This window comes from Triticum aestivum, chromosome 3D (genome assembly GCF_018294505.1).
Source record: "Triticum aestivum cultivar Chinese Spring chromosome 3D, IWGSC CS RefSeq v2.1, whole genome shotgun sequence".
Classification (NCBI taxonomy): Eukaryota; Viridiplantae; Streptophyta; class Magnoliopsida; order Poales; family Poaceae; genus Triticum; species Triticum aestivum.
The window spans coordinates 51,026,723-51,040,549 of NC_057802.1; the positions used below are offsets into that span (position 1 = coordinate 51,026,723).

At 40.2% G+C, this 13,827-nt stretch overlaps 1 long non-coding RNA gene across 1 annotated transcript; it reads left to right on the plus strand.

Annotated features, from left to right (window-relative positions):
- The first annotated feature begins 11,428 nt into the window (after positions 1-11,428).
- Positions 11,429-11,757, plus strand: LOC123074085 (uncharacterized). Its single transcript, XR_006435855.1, has 2 exons — positions 11,429-11,495; positions 11,591-11,757. It is a non-coding gene; the product is annotated as an uncharacterized lncRNA (long non-coding RNA).
- Positions 11,758-13,827: the final 2,070 nt, after the last annotated feature.

A 13,827-nucleotide genomic window follows, 5' to 3' on the forward strand; every position in this document is an offset into this window, starting at 1 on the left:
CGAGATTAGAAAGACACTTACGGACAACCTTCCCTTTTTATTGACGCTGGTGGCATTGGAGGCACTGTTTCCTTCAATTCCCAATAAATAACATGATCTTCAGCTATCATTTGTTCAATTTGGTCGTTCATTGGATCAGGTAGTTGTGCACGGGCTAGGTTTGTAGAACCATGTCCAAAAAAATTCCGTGTCTGCTATAGCTAGCCTACTACTAATTTTATTGGGTTATTGAACGAATGATGATTATTTGAGTTCGACGTGCTGGCTACCATACGCGCTGATCGACCTAATGTTGTGTGGGGTATTTATCATGCTAAATAAACGACAAGCTTAGCATAATAACCCGTCACAGGAATTATTGTGCAGCTAGCTGAGCTATACGTTAATTATTTGGTCAATGTTGCGCCTAGCTAGCTTGTCTGTGTGTGCGCCACCGTGGTTCGACACATCAACTACACTAGACTAGATTATGTCGCATTAGGGACGCCTTACTAATAGTATACTTTTAGTAGAAGGGACGTCTTACTACTAGTTATTAATTAATTGTTGTACTTTCTTCGTTTTTATTTACTCCGCATATTAGCTTTGAGTGAAGTCAAATTTAATAAAGTTTGATCATGATATGAAAATATATGCACTTGATATTGATTGGTGGTGTATATGTTAATATATTTTTCTACAAATTTATTGAAACGGGTTTGCTATTTCACATCTAAACATGAAATAGTACCTCACATCTAAGTGCATTATTGTAGGCTAAAACTTTGCTATAAGATTTGTTTGTTTCTTCCTTATTTATTTTTTCATTTATTTTATTTTGGTTTTAAAATTTTGTTTTTTTAAACCTATGATTTTTAAATTTTTGTAAGTTATTTAAATTCATTGTTTAAATTAGTTCCAATAATTTTCATGCAAGCGCCCTCTCTACCTTCCGCCTCGTTTGTTGCTATTTGTTTATTATGTATCCTGTTTGTTGGCCTAGGTCTGTTCGACTCTGTTTTTGTCGGTTTCCGACTCGTATCTGGGGCCTAACCTTTTTTGTCCCAGTTGCAAGTACGTCCTGGACTCGCAGCTGGAGCCCAATATTTTTTGTCCGAGTTACAAGTCCGCTCTCGACTCGTAACTAGGACCCAACCTTCTTTTTCTAGTTGCAAGTCCATCATTGACTCGCTGCTGGGGGCCAATTTTCTTTCCTAGTTGCAAGTGCACCCTCGACTCGCAATTGGGGCTCAAACTTTTTTATCCCAGTTGCAATACCCCCCCTCAACTTGTAACTAGGACCTGGGCTTGTTTTGTCACAGTTGCAAGTCCATCATCAACTCGCAATTAGGGTTTGATCTTTTTTGTCCGAGTTCCAAGTCCACCCTTGAATCGCAATAGGGGCCTGACCTTTTTTTCCTGTTGCAGTTGCACTTTCGACTCGCAACCGGATCTCAACACTTTTGGTCCTAATTGCAAGTCTACCCTTGACTCGCGAGGGGGCTCCGTCTTTTTTTGTCCCAGTTCAAAGTACGCCCTCGATTTTTAATTGGGCCTCAATCATTTTGTCCTAGTTGCAAATTCACTCTCAACACAAATGGGGGTAGAATTTTTTTAAGTTGCAAGGCCACCCTCGACTCGCAACTGTGGACCAACCTTTTTTGTCTGAGTTGCCAGTCCACCCTTTACTCGCAACTAGGGACCAACCTTTATGTCCGAGTTGCAAATACACCTTTGACTCGCAACTGAGACCCAACATTTTGTGTCTGAGTTGCAAGTCCACCTTTCACTCACAACTAGGGCCCAACATTTTTTGTCCGAGTTGGAGGTCCATCTTCGACTCGCAATTAGGGCCCAACCTTTTTTTGTCCGAGTTGCAAGTCCACCCTTAACTCACAACTAGGACCCGACCTTTTTTAGTCCCAACTGCGAGTCTAGACTCGATTTGCAACTGGAACCCGATCTTTTTCTCCCAGTTGCAATTCCACCATCGACTTGCAACTGGGGCTCGACCTTTTTTTGTCCCAGTTGCAACTCCACCCTCGACTCGCAACTAGGGTCCAACCTTTTTGGTCTCAGTTGCAAGTCCAAACTCGACTCGCAACTAGGGCCCGGCCTTTTTTATTCCTAATTGAGACTCCACCCCCGGCTTGCCACTAGGGGTCTGACTTTTTTTTTGTCCTAGCTACAATCCACCCTCGTCAGTGAGTAAACTGCAGATGAGCCGGCCCAAGTAGCTAGGACACGTTTTTTGTTTTATTTTCTTCATCATTCTTCATTGGTCCCCTGCTTTTAATTTTTCTATTTTTCAAAAATTGACCTCATTTTTTATGATTCCTTTTTTGCATAAATTCACAAGTTTCAATAAATGGTTCAAATTTTTAAATTTATTCATTTTTCTAAAATTGTTCGTATTTATTATTATTTTTAAACAAATCAAAATGTGTTCATTTTTTGTTCTCTTCTTATTTATCTATTTTCTCTATTTGTTTTTCTCATTTTTTTTACTGTTTGCTTTTAGTTCAATGTATATAAAAAAGTTTGCTTTCAGTTCATCGTATATAAAAAAGTTTACCGTATATAAGAAAAGAATGTTCACCACATATTGCAAAAAAAGTGTGTATTTAGAAAATGATCATCATATATTAAAGGATTGTTCACCGTATATTAGAATTTTTCTGGTATTCATTAATTTTTTTATAATTTAAAAAATATGTAAATTCGTGAACATGAGTTTTGAAATATGTTTTGACCAAATGTTGTTCCTTAGTGAAAATTAATTATAAAATAATAAGAATGAAAAACACAAAAACCAAAAGGCAAAAGAAATGTTGGTAGCCTAGAAGCTAGCGATGAGAGATGTGCTTGTAAATGTATAACGATGAGACGCAAAAGCTAACAAATCGATGTTAGCACTAGCGATCAGTTTTTTTTTTTGAGAAAAAGCTAGCGATCAGTTTTTTTGACGGGTAGCTAACTAATTTCTTTTAGGGAGCTAGTGACCAGGTTTGCGTATAGGTCGGCTAGCAAGGAGGACGAAGAGCGAGCTGGTTTTTAGTTTTGGGCTTTGACAAATTAAAATCAAAGAAAAAGCGCGTTGGAGTTGCTCTTATTTTCTGTTCACTCCCGCTGCATGTCGGACGTACTGCAGTGCGGTGCGTGGCTACATGGGGTAGCTCCAGTGTTCACAGAGAGGCAGTGGTTCCGCCCGATCGAGCATAAACGTATTTAGGCCAAGGCGCGTAGTCAGTGCGGCTTGTCGGAAGCGATTGAGCCCCAGAGAAAAGAAAAATAGGAGTGAAGTATTATCTCACATTTAAATGTGAAATAGACCGATCCTTATTGAAAGTGTCAATTTAACTTTAGACAAACCCAATATGCGGAGTAAATAAAAACGAAAGGAGTACAACAATTAAATAAAAATGGAGCGATTACCATTTTCGGACAGTAAAAAGAAACTATATGCCTACCGCTTGCCGTGTTGATCGATCTGGGAATCTGGGATCATGTTGAGGCTTCATACTTTGAGCAGCGCGTGTTTGGTTTCTCAAGCTGATCGATGTGAAAAATGATGCAGATGACATTACTGCAGTGATTATATCGTGTGGTCATGCATAACTTGATTGTCGAGGATGAGGGTAACGATACTGCCGTAGCTCTGGAATTTGAGTACATGGGTGATCTTATGCAACTTCCGAACCAGAATCCGGCCACAGTTAAAGAGTTTATCCAAATGTATCAACAAATCCGGTATCGACCAAGTCACCAGCAGCTGAAGAATGATCAAGCTAAGTATCAGTGGGCGGTTAAAAGGGAAAATAGTGTTGGGATGTAATATTTAAACTTTTTTGAATTTGAGCTAGTGCTACATGCGGCTATTTGAACTTCTATACCCCTTGCATGCAGCTATTTGATCGCGCGGACTTAGAAAAGAAAAGAGGAGGGCCAGATGTATGCAAATACGGTTGGATGGTTGCCTTCCACATCTTTATCAGCGGAATGGTCCCCCTATCCTTAGACGGATGCGGAAGAAAATTTGTGGGTTACCGTTGAAGATGCCCTTAAGGCACGATGCTTTGAACAGGGCATGTTTGGTTTGTCAAGCTGATCGATGTGTAAAAGGATGTAGTCTGCTTCGCACGTGGTAGAATAGTGTGTTCGGTGTTTGGTTTCGTTCGTGGATGTATCATACTATCAGTTTTACTGTCCGCATGTGTTTAGGGGCCGGGCAAGTAATTTGTTCGCCTAGGCATCATGTTCATGTGGTTCCCACGCGCGCGCATCTTGTCGTGAACGTGAAAATGTGATGGAACATGGAACAAGGGTCTCTGCTGGTGCTGGATCCGATCGATCCAGCCGGTCTCGCCAGGTCGGGCCGCATGCACGTGCAGTGCAGGGGGCGTATTTTTGTCCGCGTCTGTTGCACCTTCCTCGTCCGCCGGTGGGTACGGCAAGGTACACCTAACATGTGTGACTTTATTCTCAAAAAAAAAATCATGCGTGCCTTGACCTACGTAGCGATCGATGCTTTAAACCAGATCGCGTACTGTCCGCGTCCATAGTACGATGGATAAACTGACAGTTCAGCTAGGTGGGTTTTAATTCAAGATGGGGATGGGCCGGGTCGGCCCGCTGGGTCACTGACCCGACCCAAAATCTCGAGGCCAATGGGCCAGGCGGTTTGGCCTTAAGCAATAGATGGGTCAGTGGAGCCGGCACCGTCTGACCCGATGGACACACGGGTCGACCCAGATGAGAGCTACGCCCTAGTCCATCTCTGCGGCCGCCCTCGAGTCCTCGACCAATCTCTTTCGCCGTCGGCCGCCCCCGACCGTCTCTGCCACCGGCCGCCCACGACCGTCTCTGCCGCCGCCCGGCCCAGGCCATCTCTGCCGCCGCCGGCGTTCCTCCCGCTGGTGCGCCTCAAGCTCGCTGTCCCGGTCACCGTCTAGCTCTCCATCCCGGTCGCCAAGCACAGGTAGCTGGCTAGCTGCAATTTCTTGCGTCCTGTACTCCTGTTCGGATGTAGCTGTGTAGCAGCGGCTGTGCAATTTCTTGCTAGCTAGGATTAGTTGCTAGGATTTATGTTGATTTCTTGCGTCTTGCACACGTAGCTGCAGTGGCTGTGCACATGTTATTTTCTGCAAAATTGATTAGTACTAGCTAGGATTTGTGTTTGAAGTTGAGATTGCTTAAATCTGCATAAGTGATTGTGGAGAATTCCCTTGTATAGTTCTCTGATTGAGATGAATCTTCCATACTGAGAGTTGATCCATATGTATGATTGTGTACATTCAATTTTTGTATGGTTGTGCATCAGTGTAATGTTGTGTGTAATTCTAGCTGAATTTTGCGTCGGCCCTGGGGTACCCAATGGGCCAGCGAGGCCACGGGATTTAGTCAGAATGGGTCGACCCATGGCCCCATTGAAATTGGCCTTGAGGGCACGGGCCAGGTCCAAGGCCAGGTCCGGGCCGGCCCATTCCCATTAAAAGTTTTAATGCAGCCGTTACTTCTTTTTTCTTCTACTAGAACAATGCCCGTTCGTTGCAACGGGATATAAATATTCTAATAAATTAGCTTGTGATTTAGCTGTCAATAATAATACGATTGTGTAAATAAATGTTCATCAAATTTTGACCGTGAATTACCTTATATTTTGATTAGAAGTTTGGTAAGTAAAATTAAAATAAAATTGGTTCAGAAGTTAAATAGATTAAGGTGATTGATTATCATATACATGAAAGGTTGGATGAAGGGATGGTGGAAGAAAGGTGAAATGGGAACCTTATGTTCCTTTTAAGTAGTAAAGATTTCTATTTTCACCTTCAATGCATATATTTCAGAAACTACTCCCTTCATTCCCTTTTGTAGTGTGCATAGTTTTTTGCTCACGTTCCGAAATGTAGTGCGTGCATGCTGGTTTTTTGCTCACGTTCCGAAATGTAGTGCGTGCATGCTGGTTTGGACAAGTTACCCCTTGCATGGAAACCAGGGACACACAGCAGTGCTTGCACATGGGTGTGGGCAGAACGTGCATGCAGGGTCATTTTGGTACAAAGTACAGCTCCAGCTCATAACATTAATATAAGAGCTAGCAACTATGCGCACTATAAATTGAAACAGAGGGAGTAATATTTACTAAAAACAATTAAAATCCACAAATTTGAAAAATTGTTAACATAGAATAGAAGAACTGTTAGACAGTTATTAAAAATGTTGATAACTTTCAGAAAAATGGTCTTGAAAACGAAATTTGTTCCGGTGTTTTGTTAAATGTATATGGAATTTTTAAAAATATTTATGCAATGTAAAAAAACATAATTATTTAAATTAAAAAAATACGTGACATTTTATAGAAATATTCCAGCATGCCAAAATCAATGTTCGCGACATTTTAGAAAAAAATCACCTAGGTTCAAAAGAATATTATTTTTCTATTCCAAAAATGTGCATGACATTTTAACTAAATATGTGAGTATTTCCAAATAACATTCTTGACAATGAAAACATGTTCCAGTGTGTCACAGATTGTTTACAGAACTTTTGAAAATATACAATGTAACCAAAAATCGTACCAATAAAAAAATGTATGTGATATTCATAGGAATATTATCATCTTTCAAAAAAAAGTATACGGCATTTTTATAAAAATGTTCCCATACATTCAAAAAATTGTTTAATTTCCATTCAAAGAAATGTATGTGACATTTTAAAGAAATATTCAAGTGTTTCTAACAAAATATCCTTGACAATGAAAAAAATGTTCCGGTGTTTCAAATAATATATATGATTTATTTCAAGAATGTTTATACAATGTAAAAAATGTATTTCATACCATTAAAAAATGTTGATTACATTTTATGAAAAGATTCCCACGTTTCAAAACATGTTCGTCACATTTTAGACAAAACTTATATACAGTGTAAAAAAAGTCCGCACAGGTAAAAAATTGTTTTTTTCAATTCAAAAAATAGACCTGACATTTGAAAGAAATATTCACGTGTTCCAAAACATGTTCCGGTGTTTCAGAAAATGTATGCATATTTTATTAAAAAAATGGTTCATACAATGTTAAAAAATATTTCACACCATGAAAAATAAGTAGGTGATATTTTATGGCAATATTCCCGTGTTTTAAGAAAATGTTTGTGACATTTTTGAAAAAAGAATTATATACAGTTTAAAAATGTTCGTATAGGTTCAAAAAAGGAAACGTAAATAAAAATAAAAATGTATATAAACTATAAAAAATTATCATATAACATAAAAAATGTACCTGACGTTTTCTGGAAATATTCCCTTGTTTTGATAAAATGTTTCTGGCATTTTAGAATAAAATTAGATAAAGTGTACAAAAATGTTTGCATAGGTTACAATGACAAAAAAGTATGTGCGATTTTTTTATGAAAATATAAAATGTAAAAAATATTTCATACTATTAAACAAATGTACGTGACATTTTATGGAAATATTCCCATGTTTGTATGTGACATTTTATGGAAATGATCAAGTTTTTCAAAAAAATATTCTTGACATTTTAAAAGATGTTATATACAGTGTAGAAAATGTTCGGATTGGTTCAATTTTTTATTTCCATTCAAAAATGTACGTGACATTTTAAAGAAATATTCACGTGTATCCAAAAATGTCCATGAAATTTTCAGAAATGTTTATACATTGTAAAATAGTACTCGCATAGTTTAGAAAAAAATCTATTGCCATCAAAAAATGTACAACATGTATTTCAAAAATGTTACCGTGTATTCATAGAAGTGCTCAACATATGTATTTAAGAAAATATACAACATGTATTTGAAAAGTGTACAGATTGTATTGAGAAAATGTTCCACGTGTGCTCTAAAAATGTCAATTGTACTAAGAAAAGGTAGATATGTGCGGAAAAAACAAAATCGACAAAAAGATAAAGAAACAAAGAAAACCGATGTATAGCAAAGAAAGAAAGAAAATAAAATGATGTGTGAGTAATTTCCTATAGGCGTGGGAGATGTAGGTGAGTGGTAAGAACCGTTTGTGCCTATCTTATATGTGGTCATTCGTGTTTGTAGTCTTATAATTTGTTTTGTAATTTGTTATACTGTGGTGAACGCTATGTGTGTCGTCCAAGTTAAGAGTTCAGGCAACACGTTCTAAAGACTTACATAGGTAACACATATTGTTTAGGGAATCTGCGACCTTTGACGTGATAGGTGGAGACATCTATGAGGACCGAAGACAATGCGAGATAACGATGATCCACGAAACTTTGTGTATGATTCCAATTATCGAGACGACCACGTTGCAGCAACATCGAAGCAGGACTATAGTGTGGAATACATTCCTCGAGGACGAGTTTCATAACTTTACGCTGTGTTTGGATGTGGAGATTGAGGGGTGGAATTGTGTATTGGCATTAGCCACCCCCGAATGCCAGCGTTTGGGTGGTCGTAGACATTGGACCGTGCTATTGGAAGCAGCCCGGGAACACTTCGCGCGCTCTTCCCGAATTCTTTGCTCTGGCGCTCGGTTTTGGGCTGATTTTGCCCGAGCGCTCCACCCCCATATCCCTTCGACCGCCCCAGAAGCGAAAAGGGCTCGCGCGGGACGAGGTGGAGAAGCGGCGGCACGCGGCGGCGCAGGTGAGCCCCGGCCTCGCCCCTCCCCCTCCTCTTCTTCTCCGGCCAGCACTGGCGTCCCCCCTCTCCACATCTCCCCCGCAGCACCCCCGGCACCCGCCCCCATCGCCCATGCGACCCGCCCCCATCTCCCCGGTCGGCCTGCATCTCCGGCCATCCGCCAGTCTCCTTCCTCTCCGCCTCCGCCCCATCCGGCCAGACCTCTTCCTCCATGCCTCTATGAACCCGTCCCTCTCACCCGATGCATCTCTCACTGATATCCCCTGCCTTCTCCCCACCCGATTTGGCCCCTACCTGGTCGCTTGTCACCTCCTCTGTAGCCACCGTCTCTCCCATATATCCCTCTGCCTCATCAAATGTTTCAGATCTGATGACATCCCCACCATACCTCGACCAGATGTGAATATTGCCATATTGTAAATACATCAGTGCAAGCTCTGAACTTCGATACGTATTCAGATGATAACAAATTGTCTCTCATAAATTTGCAGGTTGTTTAGCTGAGGCAGATTCAAGGTTTGTTCATCTATAATTTGTGTTATCCTGTCATATGTGATGATTGTTTGCTGGTAGAATAAGCAAATAAATTTGCCTTGCCATAATTTGTGCTATCCTGTCATATGTGATGTTTGCCTGCTATCCTTTCATATGTGATGTTTGCTTGCTATCCTCAAATGGTTCAGATGTGGTGTGCCAAGTCAGGGTTTATTAATTTCTGTGATAGAATGATGCATAATTTTTGTGCGATGGAATGATACATAATTTTAGAATGCTTGCTGAACCATGTGTAATTGAATGAGGCATGCATGTCTAATTTCTGAAATGTAATGTAGCTGCACCATGTCTGACTTGGACTTGGTTGCTTACATAAACGAGGAGAACAAAAGAAGAAAGAGGAGGCGAATAGTTTTGACCAAACTGTACTTTGAATCGTTTCTTCTTGGGATAGCATATCTTAGTACGCAGAGGGCACCAAGGGATTTAGGAAGCTTTAGTGACGATGAGGAAAAAACATCCATCGGAAGTATTTGCTAAAAGGATTGTATGATGGGGCAGAAGTAACATGCTATGATCAGCTACGTTTAACTAAAAGAAACTTCCATGACTTATGCACCATGTTGCGTGAGAGGGCTGGTCTTAGTGACAGTGTTTATGTTTCCGTGGAAGAAAAGGTGGCAATGTTCTTGTTGGTAGTTGGCCATGGTATCAAAATGAGGATTCTGGGTGGCACTTACAAGCGCTCCTTATGGACTATTAGTACACACTTGGACGATGTATTAACAGCGATTCTATCTCTAACCGGGGAGTTCATTAAGCTTCCCAATCCTTCTACTCAGCCACCTGATGATTACAAATGGAAGTGGTTTGGTAATGCACTTGGAGCGCTCGATGGGTGTCATGTTGATGTTTGTGTGCCCGTGTGTGACCAAGGGAGATATAGGAACAGGAAGCAAGCTATCACCACTAACATGCTTGGTGTGGTTGATTGGAATATGAAATTTATGTATGTCTTGCCTGGCTGGGAGGGTTCAGCTTCTGACTCAAGAGTCTTGCGTGATGCAATGAGGTTGAGCCGCCAAGATGCATTTGTCGTACCACATGGTATGACACTTTCTCTTGGTAATTCATTTCTCCTATGTAATTGATAGCTAACTCACTTGCTTGCCACACCAGGGAAATATTATTTAGTTGATGCTGGTTACACCAACGGTCCTGGATTTCTTGCTCCATTGAGATCGACTCGATATCACTTAAAAGAGTGGGTATCAAGTCAACAACAGCCCCAAACTCCCAAAGAGCTGTATAACTTGCGTCATTCCCGAGCTAGAAATGTAGTCGAGAGAACATTTGGGTTGTGGAAGAAAAAGTGGGCTTTCCTACGTTGTCAATCTTTCTTTGACATAAAGGACCAGGTATGATGTGTCCATATGGTGGTGAATAAGATGCAAACTAAATGGAAAATGTTTATGATAAACAAATATTATTGCAGGTTCGAATTATTAATGCTTGTTGTGTGTTACACAACTTTGCAAGGGATACGCAGCATGTGATGGATGATTGTTGCTGGCGGAAGTGGATAATGAAATAGCCTCTTCTGAAGATGATCCTCTAGATGATGCCAACTTAATTAGGAGTGTTCAAGTCAACACTTCATGGACCAACTTTAGAGAGCAGCTAGCTAATGACATGTTTGATGAGTACCTCGTGAGACATGCTGAACTAGAGTTGGAGTAGGATGTGTGGGTCAACTAGATAATGGTGTACGTTCTCTTTTGTGCTAGCTAGTTGATATGGCTTTGCTAGGATGTGTGGGTCAGCACTGCATGGACTTTGCTTGCGTGATAGCATAGCTTGCTAATGGTGCCTTTTGGGTATTTTGTACATGCTTCATATTAAGAAATTAATATATATATATATATATGTGTGTGTGTGTGTGTGTGTGTGTGTGTGTGATATTACCTTGTTGTCTTTGTGTTTCAATTTACATGCATCTAACATTGTCTTTGTGTTTGGATATTGTGTGCATGCATTTTCTTGTAGGACCATGGCTGAAGAAGGTGGAAAAATTTTGGTAGAAATTACCTCACATGGACAGATGAAATGGACATTGCACTACTGGAGGTCCTTGTTGAGCATCACAACAATGGTGATCATGCCCAGAATGGATGGAAGTCCCATGTCTACAGTGCTGTTATAGGTAATGTGCGTGAGAAGTGCAATGTGACCATCACAAAGGAAAACATAAGTTCAAGGTGCAAAACCTTTGAAAAGCACTATGAGGCCATTAGCAAGATGCTTTCTCAAAGTGGATTTGGGTGGGATTGGATCAATAACAAGTTGTCAATTGATAGTGAAGATGTGTGGATTAAATATGTCGCGGTAAGAAATTTATGCGTTCCACATTTGATTGTATTACACATATGTAAGATATACCTTTCTTTGACAATTCTCTCTTTGTGTGTGTGTGTGTGCAGGCTAACAAGAAAGTAGGATTTTACAAGAACAAGGTCATTAAGAATTGGGATGCTATCACCACCATATACTCAAAAGATCATGCAAATGGTGAAGGTGCTGTCACAGGTGCTGAAACTGTTGTAGAACCAACTATGGAACCCAATGAAGCCTCTCCTGAAGTGCCACACAAAAAACAGCGGACTGGTGATGCCATCCTGTGCCTACTTGGGGATATGAAAGGCTCATTTAATGATGCTTTGAAGTCACTTGAGCCTTTACCTCTGCCCCAAGTTACACCTCCTACTGAAATCCTCGCGACACTTGAGATGATCCCTGATTTGGCTCGTGGTGACATATTGTGATCTTATGGTAAGTTGATCCTTAGCGAACGCTTGTACCAAGCGCTTCTTGAGCTTCCCATGAACTTCAGGAAGGAATGGTTGTTGATGTTGGAATAGTAGAATGGCTCTTGATGGATAATATGTATGTGTACTACTACTTTTAGTTCTCCTAGTTTGTGTGAGACTTTTGAACTTGTCCTAAAGTTGCATGGTTGATGCACAGGACTTGTTATGTGTTCCAGATGGTGTGAGACATGTTATAATATGTAATGGTGTTGGCAAGGCTATCATAATATGCTGCTGCTACCTACAGTTTTGGGCCTAATTCTAATATACTACTGTAATGTACAGTTTTCAGCCTATTTTTCACGCTTTTGAATAGTTGATATTGTCCAATGCATGATTATATGCTCCTGTTGCCTATCTACACTTTTCAGCCTATTTTTCATGTATTTTGGACAATTGATGTTGTCTGTACCAATTTTTAAATTATTTGCATGCGATTTTATTGTATTATAATACATAATCTCAAGTATATGGCATGATGATCAGATTTCATTACCAAACTTGTACAAGCAATTATTATATTGTTCATACATTTCACAATGTCCAATTCTACACTATGCGCATCCAAACAAGATTTGTCATTGCTCCTTCCCTTGAATTCCAAGTGCCCAATACAAGAACATCCAAACACAAAGTGTGGCATTGCAGCACAATACCAATGCCTTGGGATATTAGGCATTGGAGCCAATGCAATACCAAGGTCTTGAATGTCTACATCCAAACATAGCGTTAGGGTGATCCACCTACAGAACAAGCAAATCAAATACTAAACTCATGATACAAGGTAACTGAGATTACCATTGAACTGGCACACTTGAGGTATACCATGATCCGAAGTTTCTTCTCGCGTAATCTCTCTATTGCAGAGGAAAACATTTCTACTTTCAGTCTTTAATTTATGTTTTATACTACCAGGTCGTTATTATTCTTGCTGCAGGCATCTCATCATATTTACTACTCTGGTTTATTTGCCTCTTGGAACAGTAATAGCTTTTGGAGAATCACAAGCAGTTACTTCACATAAGAGTTGTGACGACTTGTGTGTGACAAAAATGTTACTCATAATTACCCTTCTTCGCTCTTCATTGGGACGATAACTATTTGAGATACTCACACGAAAGTGCGACACTACCCTTGTGTCTTGCACGCCATCAGTGAAGAAGAGCGCTGCTTTGGAGCGGCTGGCTGAGAAGAAGCTTCAGGTCACCATGGACACTCTAACCATGAGAGATAGGAAGGCCGCCAAGCTGCGACACGCCAAGATCAGCACCGAGGAGAACCTGGTTCAGGAGCGCTACGGATAGTTGGATGCCAAAACACGCAAATCTGTCTTTAGCTAATCAGCGCACACATTCGTCCCCCTTCGCCGCCGGCTGTTCCGCGGAGGTACTTTCAGTGAGCTGCACTACACAAAGTTTCTCAAGTACAGTACATTCATTGAACGAAGATACTAGTGTTGGTTGGTACAAGGTTGAACAAGATACTAGTGTTGGCTGGTACAAGTGTTGTGGATTATTTGAGCAAGTTTCTCATTTTGGTTATTGCAGATCATCGGATGATTTAGTGCGGGAGCCATGGGGGCCATGCCCCCCACAAATAATTCACAAAAAACACCAGCTTATCTTAATATTATATGTTTAAATTAGTCTTGCCTAATATCTCAGCAAACACTATATCATCATTTTCATCTTCTTTTAGTAGTTTTTAAACATGGATTTTATGTTACGGTACCCACAAATGGTTTGCAAAAAAAATAGTTTTAAATATAAATGTTAAATTTACCTTACCCTAAGATATTAACAAATAGCTTACATTTTCTATGATCTTTTTATAGTGATGTTTCAAATGTG